Genomic DNA, 15,429 nt, shown 5'->3' with positions numbered 1-15,429 from the left:
ACTCTAGAAGATATCCAACTTCCATAACTGCTCCTGTAAGTTGGATTAGTGCCTTCTCGATGCATTCATTGTTGATCTGCGGAGGCTCGATCTTGCGTGCTTATTTCTTCTTTGAGTGTAAAGAAGTAGACATTGCTTCCTCGCATCTAGTCGCATGTCTAGCCTCTATTCTAGTAGGAGTATCAACAAGTGCACTAGTCTCATCTCTAGCCTCTATGCTAGATAAAAGTGCTAGAACATCTACTAACTTGCGCTCTATCAGTATATCGATGTACTCTTCTTCCCAATACCAAAACTTGCATCCATTCTAGTACACAATAAAAAATTTAAGTTAGCACCACTAGTCTAATCCGAGAGCACAACCGAAGATTTGGTCGGGTTCTTCCTCCTTTTGCCGACACGTGGGACATCCAGCATCCAGGTCGTGTCATGCAAGAAAATAGAGTGGTAGTTGAAGCCACGTGATGTGCATCTTGGGTTAAACTGTAAATAGAATCTTACTACTCTTGAGTAACTCCAAAAGCGGCCATCGAAGATCTTTATTGGATTTGTTTTTCATCACCAGCACGTCGAGGTGAAAGATGTGCAGGTTCAGTGGGTCCTCTTGCGTTTTCACTGACATGTGGGACCGCATGTGAGCAAACAGATGATGGGCTCCGCGCGTCCGCTGGCTGGCTGAGAAGAGAGATAGAGGAGGGCTGAGCATGGACTCTAGGAAATTTTTTCTACGTACCTCGATATAGGCTCGATATAGTGGCTGGCATGGGCCATAACTAGCATTCACGTCTAGCAGTATGCCACACGCCACCCACACGAGTCCCATCCGACACCAATTTTCTTGCAGTCCGTGCTACAGCCATCTCTTCTCCCTCCTATTTTCTCAGCCATCGCGCGGTGGGCGGGGTGGGGGTTTGCCGATAGTCGGTTTGCTCAACTGCGGTCCCACTTGTAAGTGAAAATGCAACACCGCACGCATTCCCCCTTGAGCGACATGCCAGACCAACCGTGTGGGGTGCGATGCGAACACGGCAGGCTTTTCCTTTTGAACTCGTAACTTGTCAAATTTGGTTCTGCTCCATGGCGCGACTGATAGATAGAAAATAATGATTTTGCCTAGAGTAATGAGAAGTTTGGTTCTGGTGCCGTTCATGCATGGAGTACGTACGAAAATTATGATGTTGATGCGAAAGTTAAGATAATTACTAGTAGTACCATATACTACTAGTACATAGATTTGACAGAAAGATAAAAATACATACGGATCCATCAATGATATCCTCACGCCCTAGTGCACCGGGTCACCAACCGACGTGTGAGGAGCAGTGGCGTTGGCGGCTAGCTCAACGTGCTTCTGAACAATGCCGTCCAAGGTTGCCCTACGGTCCAAGAAGGCCAGCGTCGTATCGTCCTCCTCTTGCATGTAGTAGTCCTTGTGGACGATTTGCACGTAGACGTGGGTGATTATGTTGATGGTGTCTTGCTGCGCCAGGCGCTGCGCGGCAAGCCCGACCTCGAGGTGGACATTCTCCAGCGCGACGGCGGGCAGTCGCAGGGCCACCAGTGCGTCGAAGAGGTTGTCACCATAGTGGCCGTTGAGGGTGGCGGGCATCATAGAACTTGGGCGCGTCAGCTGGAGGTGTACGTCAAAGTCGTCCGCGAGCTTCTTGACGACGGTGAACTTGTCGAGGAAACCGACGAGGACCTCGTCGAACAAGGAGACGAAGCTGTCGTCCAAGCGGCCCCTCGCCCTAGTGGCCTCAAGCAATACCTGGAGACGTTCCTCGGTGCTGGGCCACAGGCCAGCGTCGTGGACCATCTGGCACAGCCGGCTGATGCTCGCACTTATCGCCTCGATGGGTCTACCTTAGCTTCTAGTCAACTGATCTCGCGATTCGAGTGATCACTCCTGCCCTTGGTTAGCGTTCGTAGGTGCGTAGGATTTCGTACTACTCCTCGGCCCTCTACTACACCTGCCTTTGGCTGTATGATAGGTGGGCCAGCCACCCCTTGCGCCCACGTGTCATTCACCCAAAGGCAGTTGCAGTAAGTCAATGAAGCTGCGTCCCCCTCCGTGCTGGTGCAGTATAGTCATCTCACCGGACCTCTAGTTGGGGCCAAACGAGAGAAGTTTGATGTTTAGTGGTTTATTGGTCCCATTTGCATTTTGCGCCAAGTTTTGACCTTTGATTTAACTAATAAAATGTTAATGCATGTAAACAAAAATGTTGTGTAAGTCACCATACGAAAACCAAATAATCCCAAAACACTTAGGCACGGTGCATTAACTCCCTCCTTGTTTCTTATTTCGTGACATATCAACCAATGAGAGATGTGGGTCGTGCATGCTTTCAATGACTTGAGACTACCAAACATGACATGCAGTCTTTAGTTCATTGCATGTAATCCTATTAGTACTCTAGTTAGCAAAAATACATTAAGTTCTCTCGCCGATAGGAATAAAACACTGTATTTATTTACAGAGGGAGTAGTACATTTTTTGTGACATGCATTACTAGATATTGCTAGTCAAATGCTAAAATCTAGATGGACGTGATAGTACTCATAAATCCAGACGGTGGTGCTGCTAGTACTAGTAGTAGTACTACCAATGTAGTAGGAGTACTAGCACTGTACTACCCGTTGGTCAAATTATTACGTGCTGCTCCTCACAGTGAAGTGACAAGACCCTGCGCCGGAGATGACACCTGAGTATAGGCGCCGTGTTCGGCATACCATAGTCAGCCTCACGTCTGCACTCACTATCATCATGGCTGTAGAGCTAGCCTGCTTACAACTAGCCTTGTTCAACATAATTTCCCGTGCGTAGATGCCCGTGCATTGCACGGAACACCAAGATTGGGGGTGGACGGCGCCGGCAGTGGCCATCACGCCAAATTTTTCCACGACTGTCTAGATGTGGTGGGGAGGAGATAAGGCTGATTGTGAGAGATAAGGAGTTGTTTGTAAATAGGGAATAAGTGCGGGCATCTTTTTGCAAAAATGGAGAATCTTGGTTTGTATGCGTCAGATCTAGATCCGACGGCTATTGGTGAAAGATGGGAGGCACAACATCATCACCAACTCAGGACCCGTTTGACTCGCAGGATTTTGAAAACGCAGGAATAGGACACGGCAATATTACAAGTTTCATACTGATATTACAAATGTTAGGAGTAATGCTGCACCTACAAAGAGGGAATTACTAGGAAGTTTACGTAAGAAACTTCGTTACTTTAGGTGGATGCAGCATTATCGTACAAACTAAAATCCACCGCCCTAACAAGACACTAATGGGCAAATAAGTTTTCGAGTCTCTGGCCACTTGATGTTTCAAAAACAAATTCAGCTTCTGCAGAGACTTTGTCATTTAGGCTTAGACGCTTGCGTGATCAGCACGCCATTCATTGTTGCACCAGAGAACGCCAAACCTCATTACCTTGAGCACACTTGCCTCCAGAACAAAGAACCTGGCCAATTTAATCACAGATGTGTTGCCTTGGTAGTCGATCAAATCAATTTCTGTAAGATGGAGATGAAGGCATTCAATGAGATTGTTATAGTGCAGCACATTTTTCACTTTCGGGTCTTTTTTTATCTGCAAAAGAAGAGAACATATTAGAGAAGCTGGCTGTATAAGATTGCCGTGTCATCAAGAGGTACCAATATCATTCGCTCATATGATAGGGTTGGCTGGCTAGTGATATTTTTCACTCTCTCTCTCTCTCTCTCTCTCTCTCTTTCTCTCTGTTTCCTCTCATTTAACTAGGAGCACGTGAAGAGCTTGGGCATTTGTTGCCTTCCACTATGTGGCCGATGCCATATTTCGCAAAAGTATGCCACATAATACGCATCGATGTCAAATCAAAAGATTTTGGCACCGCGCCGCTATGCACATAGACCCACATGTATAAACAAATCAATCAAACCAACTACACCAGCCTCTCACTCTCCCAAACAAGTGTTTTTTTATTGCCTCAGTCCTCTCTCTCTCTCCCATGCAGTGTTTTTTCATTGCATGAGTTAATTTGGCACCAGAGCAAAGTAGGTGATCCAGATTGGGGCACCAGGTGAGCAATGGAGGGGCATCGATGCCAAATGCATCACAAGTGAATTTGGCACGTGTTTTGGCCTACATAGCCCACTTTTGTACTCCCTCCGTCCCAAAATTCTTGTCTTAAATTTGTCTAAATGTGGATGTATCTAGTTACATTTTAGTGTTAGATACATCTGTATCTAAAAAAATGTAAGACAAGAATTTTGGGACGGAGGGAATACTACCTCATATTTAGTATAAAATTTTGACCATAGATTTACCTAAGAAAATGCCAATGCATGTCACTAAAAATTACACCATTTTAAATTATGTTCAAATACGAATCCAATGATATAGTTCTTAGTGACATGCATTAACATTTTGTCAGTTAAATCTATGGTCAAATTTTGATACTACAAAATTGGAAGAGTAAACCAGGACGGAGGTAGTACTTGCTCTTAGGGTAACCATGGAGTTACTGGAGTACTCTAAGTTACTTTCCACTATGACTAGACTAGGCTACTATAGTAGTACAGCATAAAAACGATGCAGGTGATCACGTGAGAAAAAAATACTAAAAACATTTCTTTTGGTGCAGTGCATAGATGCAGTTTTGAACACTACACTTGTCATCGTAATTTGGGAAAATTACGACAAAATTGAGCTACGTTGTGATTACCGTTTAAGTTTCACCTCGATGAGTAGCTTCTCCATGCACAAAAAGCATGTAAGGAATCCAACAACTTGATCCAGATTGGGGCCGATAGATTTTAGTGCCAAGATCTTCACTATGCGCATGGACTGGGTCAAGCTTGTGGGAATCATTTTCTGAAAGACGGTCGTAAATACATCAAGAAGAAATTTAAAAATGTGAATTTCAAGAAGACGGAGAAGAAGATGAGTGTTGTACCTGAACGATTACGGATCCAATAAAGAGTTTGGAGAATTTGGCAGACGAGTACACCAACGTTGTCAATTTCAGCGCGTCAATGACCCTGATTTTTGTTGGACCTTCTAGATCCGATACAAGCAATCTCTCATGGAAAGGCGCATTCTCAATGACCATAACGTGGAACAGCTGGAGTGATCTCTTCCCAATTGATGTCTTGTTGCGGCGCCAGCAAGACACATAAATACATCGGAGATTCGTCGAGGCGATGTGGAGGCTAATGAACCAGTGGATCTGCTCAAGACGAAGGTACTCGAGCACAGTACAGCTGCGGAGCAGGTGATCCATAGCCTTCTTCAAGATGACAATGTCGAAGACGTCGAGCTGCTTGAGTTGAGGGAGAAGAAGGGCGGGCGCGGCATTAATCTGGGGAAGATAGCAAGAGTTGAAGCTGGCGCGGCGCAGCGTTGGCGTGAGGCGGAGCGCAGACGGCGGCAGAGAGCGACATCGTCCAACTTCAAAGCTGAGCTCCTTGAGCTGATCTAGGGCGGGGGATAAGAACCACTCGTCGAACTTGGGTTCGACCTTGCAGTGGGTACTGAACATGCAGATGTCAAGGTGTCTGGCTGGCCCAGGGTGCGATGAAAGGATCTTGGAGACTGCAGCCATTCGTTTGCAATCCTCGTCGCAAAGGCAGCTGTCGACAGTGAGGTTGAGGGGGACGCAGCGCCAGAGGGGGCACCACCGCCGGGAGAGCAGGGTGGTCCGCACGGCGGATTTGGTGGGGAGGAGGCCAATGATGACGAGCAGCATGTCATCGGGGAGGCTGCTGATGAAGTCCAGGCTCGCCGAATGCGGTTTTGGCTCGAGCCGCCTCTGCTTGTTGGCTGCCTCGCCGTCCATATCAACCGGCGGCGACGCCGGTGTACACGTGTGCTGGTGTGTGTTGCGTGTTGGGTGTGCGCTGATACGTCTCCAACGTATCTACTTTTCCAAACACTTTTGCCCTTGTTTTGGACTCTAACTTGCATGATTTGAATGAAACTAACCCGGACTGACACTGTTTTCAGTAGAACTGCCATGATGTTCTTTTATGTGTAGAAAGCAAAAGTTCTTGGAATGACCTGAAAATCCACGGAGACAAGTTTTGGAAAATATAAAAAATACTGGCGAAAGAATCAAGACCAGGGGGCCCACACCCTATCCACGAGGGTGGGGGCGCGCCCACCCCCCTGGGCATGCCCCCTGTCTCGTGGGCCCCCTGAGGCTCCACCGACCTCAACTCCAACTCCATATACCGTTTCACGGAGAAAAAAATCAGAGAGAAAGTTTCATCGCGTTTTACGATATGGAGCCGCCGCCAAGCCCTAATCTCTCTCGGGAGGGCTGATCTAGAGTCCGTTCGGGGCTCTGGAGAGGGGGATTCATCGCTGTCGTCATCATCAACCACCCTCCATCACCAATTTCATGATGCTCACCATTGTGCGTGAGTAATTCCATCGTAGGCTTGCTGGACGGTGATGGGTTGGATGAGATTTACCATGTAATCAAGTTAGTTTTGTTAGGGTTTGATTCCTAGTAACCACTATGTTCTGAGATTGATGGTGCTATGACTTTGCTATGCTTAATGCTTGTCACTAGGGCCTGAGTGCCATGATTTCGGATCTGAACCTATTATGTTTTCATGAATATATGTGTGTTCTTGATCCTATCTTGCAAGTCTATAGTCACCTATTATGTGTTATGATCCGACAACCCCGAAGTGACAATAATCGGGATACTTCTCGGTGATGACCGTAGTTTGAGGAGTTCATGTATTCACTATGTGTTAATGCTTTCGTCCGGTTCTCTATTAAAAGGAGGCCTTAATATCCCTTAGTTTCCGCTAGGACCCCGCTGCCACGGGAGGGTAGGACAAAAGGTGCCATGCAAGTTCTTTTCCATAAGCACGTATGACTATATTCGGAATACATGCCTACATTACATTGATGAACTGGAGCTAGTTCTATGTCACCCTATGTTATAGCTATTACATGAGGAATCACATCCGATATAATTATCCATCGTTGATCCAATGCCTATGAGCTTTTCACATCTTGTGCTTCACTTATTTACTTTTCCGTTGCTACTGTTACAATTACTACAAAACTACTATCTTTACTTTTGCCACTGTTACCTTTATTATCATACTACTTTGCTACTAAATACTTTGCTGCTGATACTAAGTTATCCAGGCGTGGTTGAATTGAAAACTCAACTGCTAATACTCAATAATATTCTTTGGCTCCCCTTGTGTCGAATCAGTAAATTTGGGTTGAATACTTTACCCTCGAAAGCTGTTGCGATCCCCTACACTTGTGGGTTATCAAGACTAATTTCTGGCGCCGTTGCCGGGGAGCATAGCTCTATTCTTTGAGTCACTTGGGATTTATATCTGTTGATCACTATGAGGAACTTGAAAGACGAAAGAACCAAGATTTTTCCCTCAACTACGAGGGGAGGTAAGGAACTGCCATCTAGCTCTGCACTTGATTCTCCTTCTGTTTTGAGTAAGCTTGCGACACCTAAACCTGCTACTGCTATGTATTCTGATATGTCGCATGTTATTGATGATGCCAGTTCTGCTATGCATGATACTTATGATGAAACTACTTCTGTGCGTGATACTACTTTGCCATTAGGTGAATTTATTGATGAGCAACTTGCTAGGGTTAGAGAAAATGAAATTATTGAAGATGCTATTATTGATGATAGTGATGCTGAAAGTTCTCCCCCTGATTATGAATTACCTGTTGTTCCTGAGGGTTATGTTATGGAAGAGGAAGCTACTAGAGCTATCTTTGTTTGCAAAGATAGATATGATCTTAAGAAATTATTAGCTAAATGGAAGCAGCAATCTCTTAATGCTACAATGAAACCTGACCCCGCTTTTGCTACTTCACCTATCTGTGTTACTAATAAGGATTATGAATTCTCTGTTGATCCTAAAATAATTACTTTGGTTGAATCTGATCCTTTTTATGGCCTTGAATCTGAAACTGTTGTGGCACATCTTACCAAGTTAAATGATATAGCCATCCTATTTACTAATGATGAGAAATCTCGCTATTATTATATCCTTAAGATATTTCCATTCTCATTAAAGGGTGATGCTAAGACTTGGTTTAATTCTCTTGATCCTGGTTGTGTGCGTAGTCCCCAGGATATGATTTATTACTTCTCTGCTAAATATTTTCCTGCTCATAAGAAACAAGCTGCCTTGCGGGAAATATATAATTTTGTGTAAATCGAAGAAGAGAGTCTCCCACAAGCTTGGGGGAGGCTTCTCCGATTACTTAATGCTTTGCCTGATCATCCTCTTAAGAAAAATGAAATACTTGATATCTTTTATAATGGACTAACCAATGCTTCCAAGGACTACTTAGATAGTTGTGATGGTTGTGTTTTCTAGGAAAGAACAGTCAACGAAGCTGAATTACTATTGAATAATATGTTGACTAATGAAAATAATTGGACTCTTCCCGAGCCAATTCCTGAACCAATTGAGCCAACTCCTGAGCCTATTCCTAGACCCACTCCTAAGAAGAGAGGTGTTCTATTTCTCAATCCTGAAGATATGCAAGAGGCAAAGAAATCAATGAAAGAAAAAGGTATTAAAGCTGAAGATGTTAAGAATTTACCTCCTATTGAAGAAATACATGGTCTTAATATACCGCATGTTGAAGAACCACATTGTCTTGATAACCCGACATAGGTAGTAAAGGTAAATTCTCTCTATAGATATGATAAAGTTGAAATCCCCTCTACTAAATTCCATAGCCCATGCTTAGATAAATTTGATGACTTTAGGGCTAGACAAGAAAGTTTTAATGCTTATGTTGCTAGAGAGTTAAAGAATAATGCTTTCGAGATAGGAAGCTTGAGTGATTATATGGCTAGAGTTAAAGGTGAACTTAAAATCGTTAGCAAATATGCTTCTATGGTTGCTACTCAAGTTGAGCAAGTACTTAAAGCTCAAAATGATTTGCTCAATGAATTAAATAATAAACCTGACTTTGCTGTTAGAGTGGCTACTAGAACTGGTAGAATGACTCAGGAACCTTTCTATCCTGAAGGCCACCCTAAGAGAATCGAGCAAGATTCTCAGATAAATAATTTAGAGGCACATAGTTCTTCCAGAAAGAAGAAAAAGAAAAATGATAGAACCTTGCATGCTTCTAGTGAACCTGTTGTAGACACACCTGAGAATGCCAATGATATTTCTATTTTTTATGCTGAAACACAATTAGGTGATGAACATGAACCTAGTGATAATGTTAATGATAATGTTCATGTTGATGCTCAACCTAGCAAAAACAATGAAGTAGAGATTGAACCTGTTGTTGATCTTGATAACCCACAATCAAAGAATCAACGTTATGAGAAGAGATATTTTGTTGCTAGAAAGCACGGTAGAGAAAGAGAACCATGGGTTCATAAACCCATGCCCTTTCCTCCTAAACCATCCAAGACAAAGGATGATGAGGATTTTGAGTGCTTTGCTGAAATGATTAGACCTATTTTCTTACGTATGCGCTTAACTGATATGCTTAAAGTAAATCCTTATGCTAAGTATATGAAGGATATCATTACAAATAAAAGAAAGATACCGGAAGCTGAAATTTCCACCATGCTTGCTAATTACACTTTCAAGGGTGGAATACCAAAGAAACTTGGAGACCCAGAGGTACCAACCATACCATGCTCTATTAAAAGAAATTATGTTAAAACTGCTTTATGTGATCTTGGAGCCGGTGTTAGTGTTATGCCTCTCTCTTTATATCGTAGACTTGAATTGAATAAGTTGACACCTACTGAAATATCTTTGCAAATGGCTGATAAATCAACTGCCATACCTGTCGGTATTTGTGAGGATGTGCCTGTTGTGGTTGCAAATGTCACTATCTTAACGGACTTTGTTATTCTTGATATTCCCGAGGACGATAGTATGTCGATTATCCTTGGTAGACCATTTTTGAATACTGTAGGGGCTGTTATTGATTGCAACAAAGGCAATGTCACTTTTCATGTTAATGGTAATGAGCATATGGTACACTTTCCGAGGAAACAATCTCAAGTTGATAGCATCAATTCTATTGGAAAAGTTCCAACTATCATTATCGGAGGTTTTGAATTTCCTCTTCCTACTGTCAAGAAAAAGTATGATATTCTTATTGTTGGGGATGTTCATATCCCCGTTGAGGTAACTTAGTGTTATTCGTAATTTCTCCGGTTTCGTGTTATTCGGAATGAGTTTGTTAACAAGACTTGATCAACCTTGTTAGTAGATTCATTCTCATGATCATGAGATGGATGAAACTAGAAGGCACAACCTTCTGTACCCTCTTTTCACTTTCTGTTATTTAGAATAAATAAAGCAAAAATAGTATTATCCGTCTATTTTCTGAATTATCTATGCAATAAAAAATATCCCGAAAATAAAAGTGCTCCAAATGCCCTGCAAATTTAGTATGATTTTTTATGGAATATTTGAGGATTTTAGGCACTGAAATCACTGCAGGAGGGGCCAGCACCAGGCCACGAGGGTGGAGGGCGCGCCCACACCCCCTGGGCGCGCCCCCCTGTCTTGTGGGCCCCTGGTGGCCCCCCTCCACTTATGCCAGCACCCACACACTCCATCTTCTTCCCAAAAAAATCCCCATCCAGCTCAAGCACGAGTTCTAGCTCATTTTGCTGCGATTTTCAATCTCCTTGCTCAAAGCTCCATTCAGAAAACTGCTTTGGGAGATTGTTGCTTGGTATGTGACTCCTCCATTGGTCCAATTAGTTTTTATTCTAGTGCTTTATTCATTGCAAATTTTTGATGCATATGTGACCATGTTCTTGAGCTTGCATGTCAAATCTATGAGGTCCCAAGTAATTCTAATGCATGATATAGGCTCTAGGCACTTGTAGGAGTACTTGCTATCAATCTTGTTTAGTTTTATTCACTTTTATTTTGAAGTTATTAAAATTTCAGAAATTTTTCTGAAAAAGAATTATGTCTAGGAGAATGTACCAAGGTGGTTCCTCAGTAATGAAAGGACCCAAGATTTCTATACATGAGCAAGACGATGAACTACCGAGGGACGCAGAAGTATGAGCTTGTGAGTGGCCATCTGAAAATTTTATGGTCAAAGCAGGCTTTAAGGAGGAATTTGACGCATATGTGTGTAATGCCGACCTGGAGGACTTCTTACAAGATAAGTGTCCTTAGTACTATCAATTGACTGATTCATTTGTGCAAAGGTTTAAATATAAATGTACACGTAATTCTCCGAGTGTCCTATTTGATATCTATGATACATCTTATACCATGGACTTAGAGGATTTTACAACTGCTTGCGAACTTCCACAGTGGGGCAATATTAATGATCCCCACAAATCTGAATTTAGAGATTTTCTTGCTAGTATTACTGTGGGAGAATCTAGGGATATTGCACAAGCTACCATAGGGAGCATTCATTTTCATGCTATACATTATTTTGCTCTCTTCATTGGTAGATGCATTAATGATAAAGATGAAGCATGTCACATGTGTGTCCCTGATCTTAGTGTCCTCAAGAGTGTCGTGTTAGGTTATAAAGATTATAATTTGGGGGCAATAGTTGCACGTAGGTTGCATAATAATGGTAGGGCTGGAGATTTATTTGGAGGAATTTATGCGACCCGTGTGGCAAATTATCTTGGTATAGCCCCACAAGAGGGGGATATGATGTTGCCTCCTGCTTATTTAGATTATGATGCTATGGTCCAACATTTTTTCTTAAGAGGAATGAACAATTCCTCCAGTATCGACTAATCTTTGACAGACGTAGCGCTTGTCGGTGTTCTGGGAACGAGGGTCCCCAGACTTGCCTGCCTGCGGCCTGCGGCGTGGCCCAAAGGGGGGCCCAGCACAGCCCATCTTCATCAACACGAGCTCAAGACCCTCGCGAGGGGCCAAGCCTCGCGGGGCGGACGACAAGGAGCTTCCTCAGGCGCGGCCTCATCAGGCTGGCTCGCGAGGAGGCGGAGAGATCAAGGCGGGGTACCTCACAAGGTGCCCATGACGCAAGCCAAGACGACCAAGGGCGCCAGGCGAGCGCCAGCCCGTGCAGTGTCCTCCTTTCCTCTTTGGCACAAAGGGAGCAAGCGCAGGCGAGAGCATCAAGCAAAGGCATCCATTTCTGTGCAACGAGACCAAGACCAACCCAACCGCGGGAAGGAAGTCATTGTGGAGCCCAAGCAGGCGTCACCACCAGAGCCTTTGACAAGCGAGGACAAACTTTAGTCAGGATAAGTGTACCAGATGTTCCCCTTCAAAATGGCCAATTGTTGGCGCCCTTCCCGCTCAATATTTGGGAAGGGGCCCAGGGCCTTTGCCTATAAATAGGACTAGCCACCCCCAGGGTAGGGAGAGAGGATCAATCATCTTGGACCTCAAAGAGAGAGGGAGAAGCGATTGAACTCCTCCTAGTAGTTCATCGCACCAGCCAAGAACAGACCCTCGTGAGGTTGTTCTTCCTTGTATTGTTCATCATCAGCCCATGAGGCAATCCACCACACCACACACTGGAGTAGGGTATTACACTGCAATGGTGGCCTGAACCAGTATAAACTCTGTGTCTCTTGTGCTGTTCTTTTCATAGCTCAGATCCTAGCGTGGCGGCGGGGTGCAGGTAGGTAGAGGGCGAAATCTCCGCGCGCACCCCAGTGTTTGAACCTCAAGGGTCTGCCGGAACCCGAAATCCGACATTTGGCGCGCCAGGTAGGGGTGCGCCAGAATTCGTCTTCCACCGCCCTGTTCTCCTCCGACCACCGCATCCATGTCTGACGCTCGTCAGGCCCACGCCAAGCGCCGAGCTGCTCTCGCCTCCCGCGTCGCCCAAACGGCTCCCGTCGGCGGGCGCCCTCGTAGTTCCCCGTCGCCTGCCATCAACGCCGCCACCGGCCCGGCGGGGAACGAGCAGCAAGCATCATCCCAGCATCCCTCCGTGAGGCAAGACGGCCGCACTGCTACCCCCTCGTTCACCCCAGCGGGTTCTTCGTCTCGCATGTTCCGCGCACCCATGGAGGCTCGAGCCGCGCTCATCGCGGCGAACGAGCTCCTGCGCTACCGTCCCGTCGACAACGTCTATGAAGAATGGCTCGACCACGTCGCCGAGCTCGCCCGTGCCGCAGGGGGCTCTCCTGCGCCGTCTGTCCCGCTGCACTACACCCCGCCCTGCACGGGTAATGAAGCTTCGGAGGCGCCTCAGCCGCCTCCCCCTCAAGAAGGCGCCCTGGCCCCAAGGCACGTGGCCCCAGGACGGAACCCACCCCGTCCGGCATCAAGAGCGGAGCTGCCAAGAGGTTCCACGCCCCCAAGAAGCTGCCCGCGTGCTCCCTGCTCCGGTCCGTCACGACCACGCTCCTGTCCCAGCGCGCCAAGGCCCCGCGCTGCTGTTGGGTTTGGGGTTCCGGAAGACCCTTGAGATTCGAACACTGGGGTGCGCGCGAAGATTTCGCCCTCTACCTACCTGTTCCTCGCCGAATCGCTAGGATCTAAACTACGAAAAGATCAACACAAGAGACACAGGGTTTATACTGGTTCAAGCCACCATTGTGGTGTAATACCCTACTCCAGTGTGTGGTGTGGTGGATTGCCTCTTGGGCTGATGATGAACAATACAAGGAAGAAAAGCCTCGCGAGGGTCTGTTCTTGGCTGGTGCGATGAACTGCTAGGAGGAGTTCAGTCGCCCTATCTCTCTCTCTTTCTATTCTAGATGTATGCCAGATACCAGATGCCTTTACCCTGGGGGTGGCTAGTCCTATTTATAGGCAAAGGCCCTGGGCCTCTTCCCAAATATTGAGCGGGAAGGGCGCCAACAATTGGCCATTTTAAAGGGGAACAGCGGGTACCCTTATCCTGACTAAAGTTGGTCCTCACCTGTCAAAGGCTCTGGTGGTGACGCCTGCTTGGGCTCCACAATGACTTCCTCCCTGCCGTTGGGCTGGTCTTGGTCTTGTTGCACCGAAATGGATGCGTTTGCTTGATGCTCTCGCCTGCGCTTGCTCCCTTTGCACCAAAGAGGAAAGGAGGACACTGCGCGGGCTGGCGCCCGACTGGCACCCTTGATCGTCATGGCTTGCATCATGGGCACCTCGCGAGGTACCCTGCCTTGAACTCTCCGCCTCCTCATGAGCCAGCCTGATGAGGCCGTGCCTGAGGAAGCTCCTTGTCGTCCGCCCCACGAGGCTTGGCCCCTGGCGAGGGTCTTGAGCTTGTGTTGATGAAGATGGGCCGTGCTGGGCCCCCTTTGAGCCACGCCGCAGGCCGCAGGCAGGCAAGTCTGGGGACCCCCGTTCCCAGAACGCCGACAGTAGCCCCCGGGCCCAAGGCGCGCCCGGACTTGGCCGAGCAGAGAGGCGAAAGGGCAAGTGCGAAGCGCCGCAGGCCCTAATAGCATGCGGCCTTGGGCGCCGCATGGCGGTTGATTGGACGTGGGCGTCTCCATTTCCCCAGGACGCCTCGGCGACTGCATGAATTAACAAGTCCCTGCATGCGAAGCGAGTCATGATTACCTGCGGTCGTGGAGACCGACGGTTGGCCTCCTCTGGCTTTAAGTACGGCACGCTGCGTGCCCTTCCAGTTCATCCCCTCTTGCTTCTCCTTCTTCCTCATGGCTCCGTCAAGGAAGTCCTCGGCCGCAGAGAAGGGAAAGGCCCGCCAGGCTGAGCCTGCCTCTCCCCTGCCCAAGCGCGGTCGAGGCCGCCCTCGCAAACACCCTATGGCCTCCGCGGCGGCTCCCCGTGGCCGCGGAGGTGACTTCCCGCATGGCGACGGGCGGGCAGCCGCGGCCGGGGGGTGTGTTTCGGCCGTGCGACCCCCGAGGCCGCGCTCCCGTGCTGCGGAGGTGCTGCCGGAGTTTGTTGTGTGGGTGGCGGAGCCAACTAGCGCCCGGCTTCAGCTCCCTCGCTTCCTCCTAGGTGAGCTCCCGGCTGGCGCCCCGGGCGGCCTCTGGCTCCAGCAGACGGCTGCTACAGCCGGGCCTCGTGGGCTTCGCTGGAGGTCTCCGCGGCCGGGAGCCTGGCCCTGACCTGCGGCTGGTAGACGTTTGCCCGCGCGCGTGGCCTGAGCCGCCGGTGCACCCTGCACTTCAAGTTCGACGGCGATGCCACCCTCTATGTGAGGGTGTTTGGGGAAGATGGTCGCCGCGCAGGGTGCTGCCCTGAAGACGACGACCACGGCCGGGGACTCAGCCTTGGCGAGGACGGAGAGGACAGCGCGCGCGTGGTTGGCGACGCCCAGGGTTCCTCAAGCTTCACGGGCTCCTCTTCGGGCAGCGACTCTTCTAGCAGCGGCCGCGGTCAGCCTCCACGCCGTCGTGCCTACTTGGAGGGTGGTAGAGGGTCTGCCCGACGTCGCGCCATGGTGAAGCGCGAGAGGGAGTCCGCTTGAGCTCCGGAGGCAGCTCGAGTCCTCCCTGAGGGCCGTTGCCTGGC

This window comes from Triticum aestivum, chromosome 2B (genome assembly GCF_018294505.1).
Source record: "Triticum aestivum cultivar Chinese Spring chromosome 2B, IWGSC CS RefSeq v2.1, whole genome shotgun sequence".
Taxonomy (NCBI): domain Eukaryota; kingdom Viridiplantae; phylum Streptophyta; class Magnoliopsida; order Poales; family Poaceae; genus Triticum; species Triticum aestivum.
The sequence above is the reverse complement of the archived record's forward strand: the minus strand, read 5'-3'. Positions refer to the sequence as shown.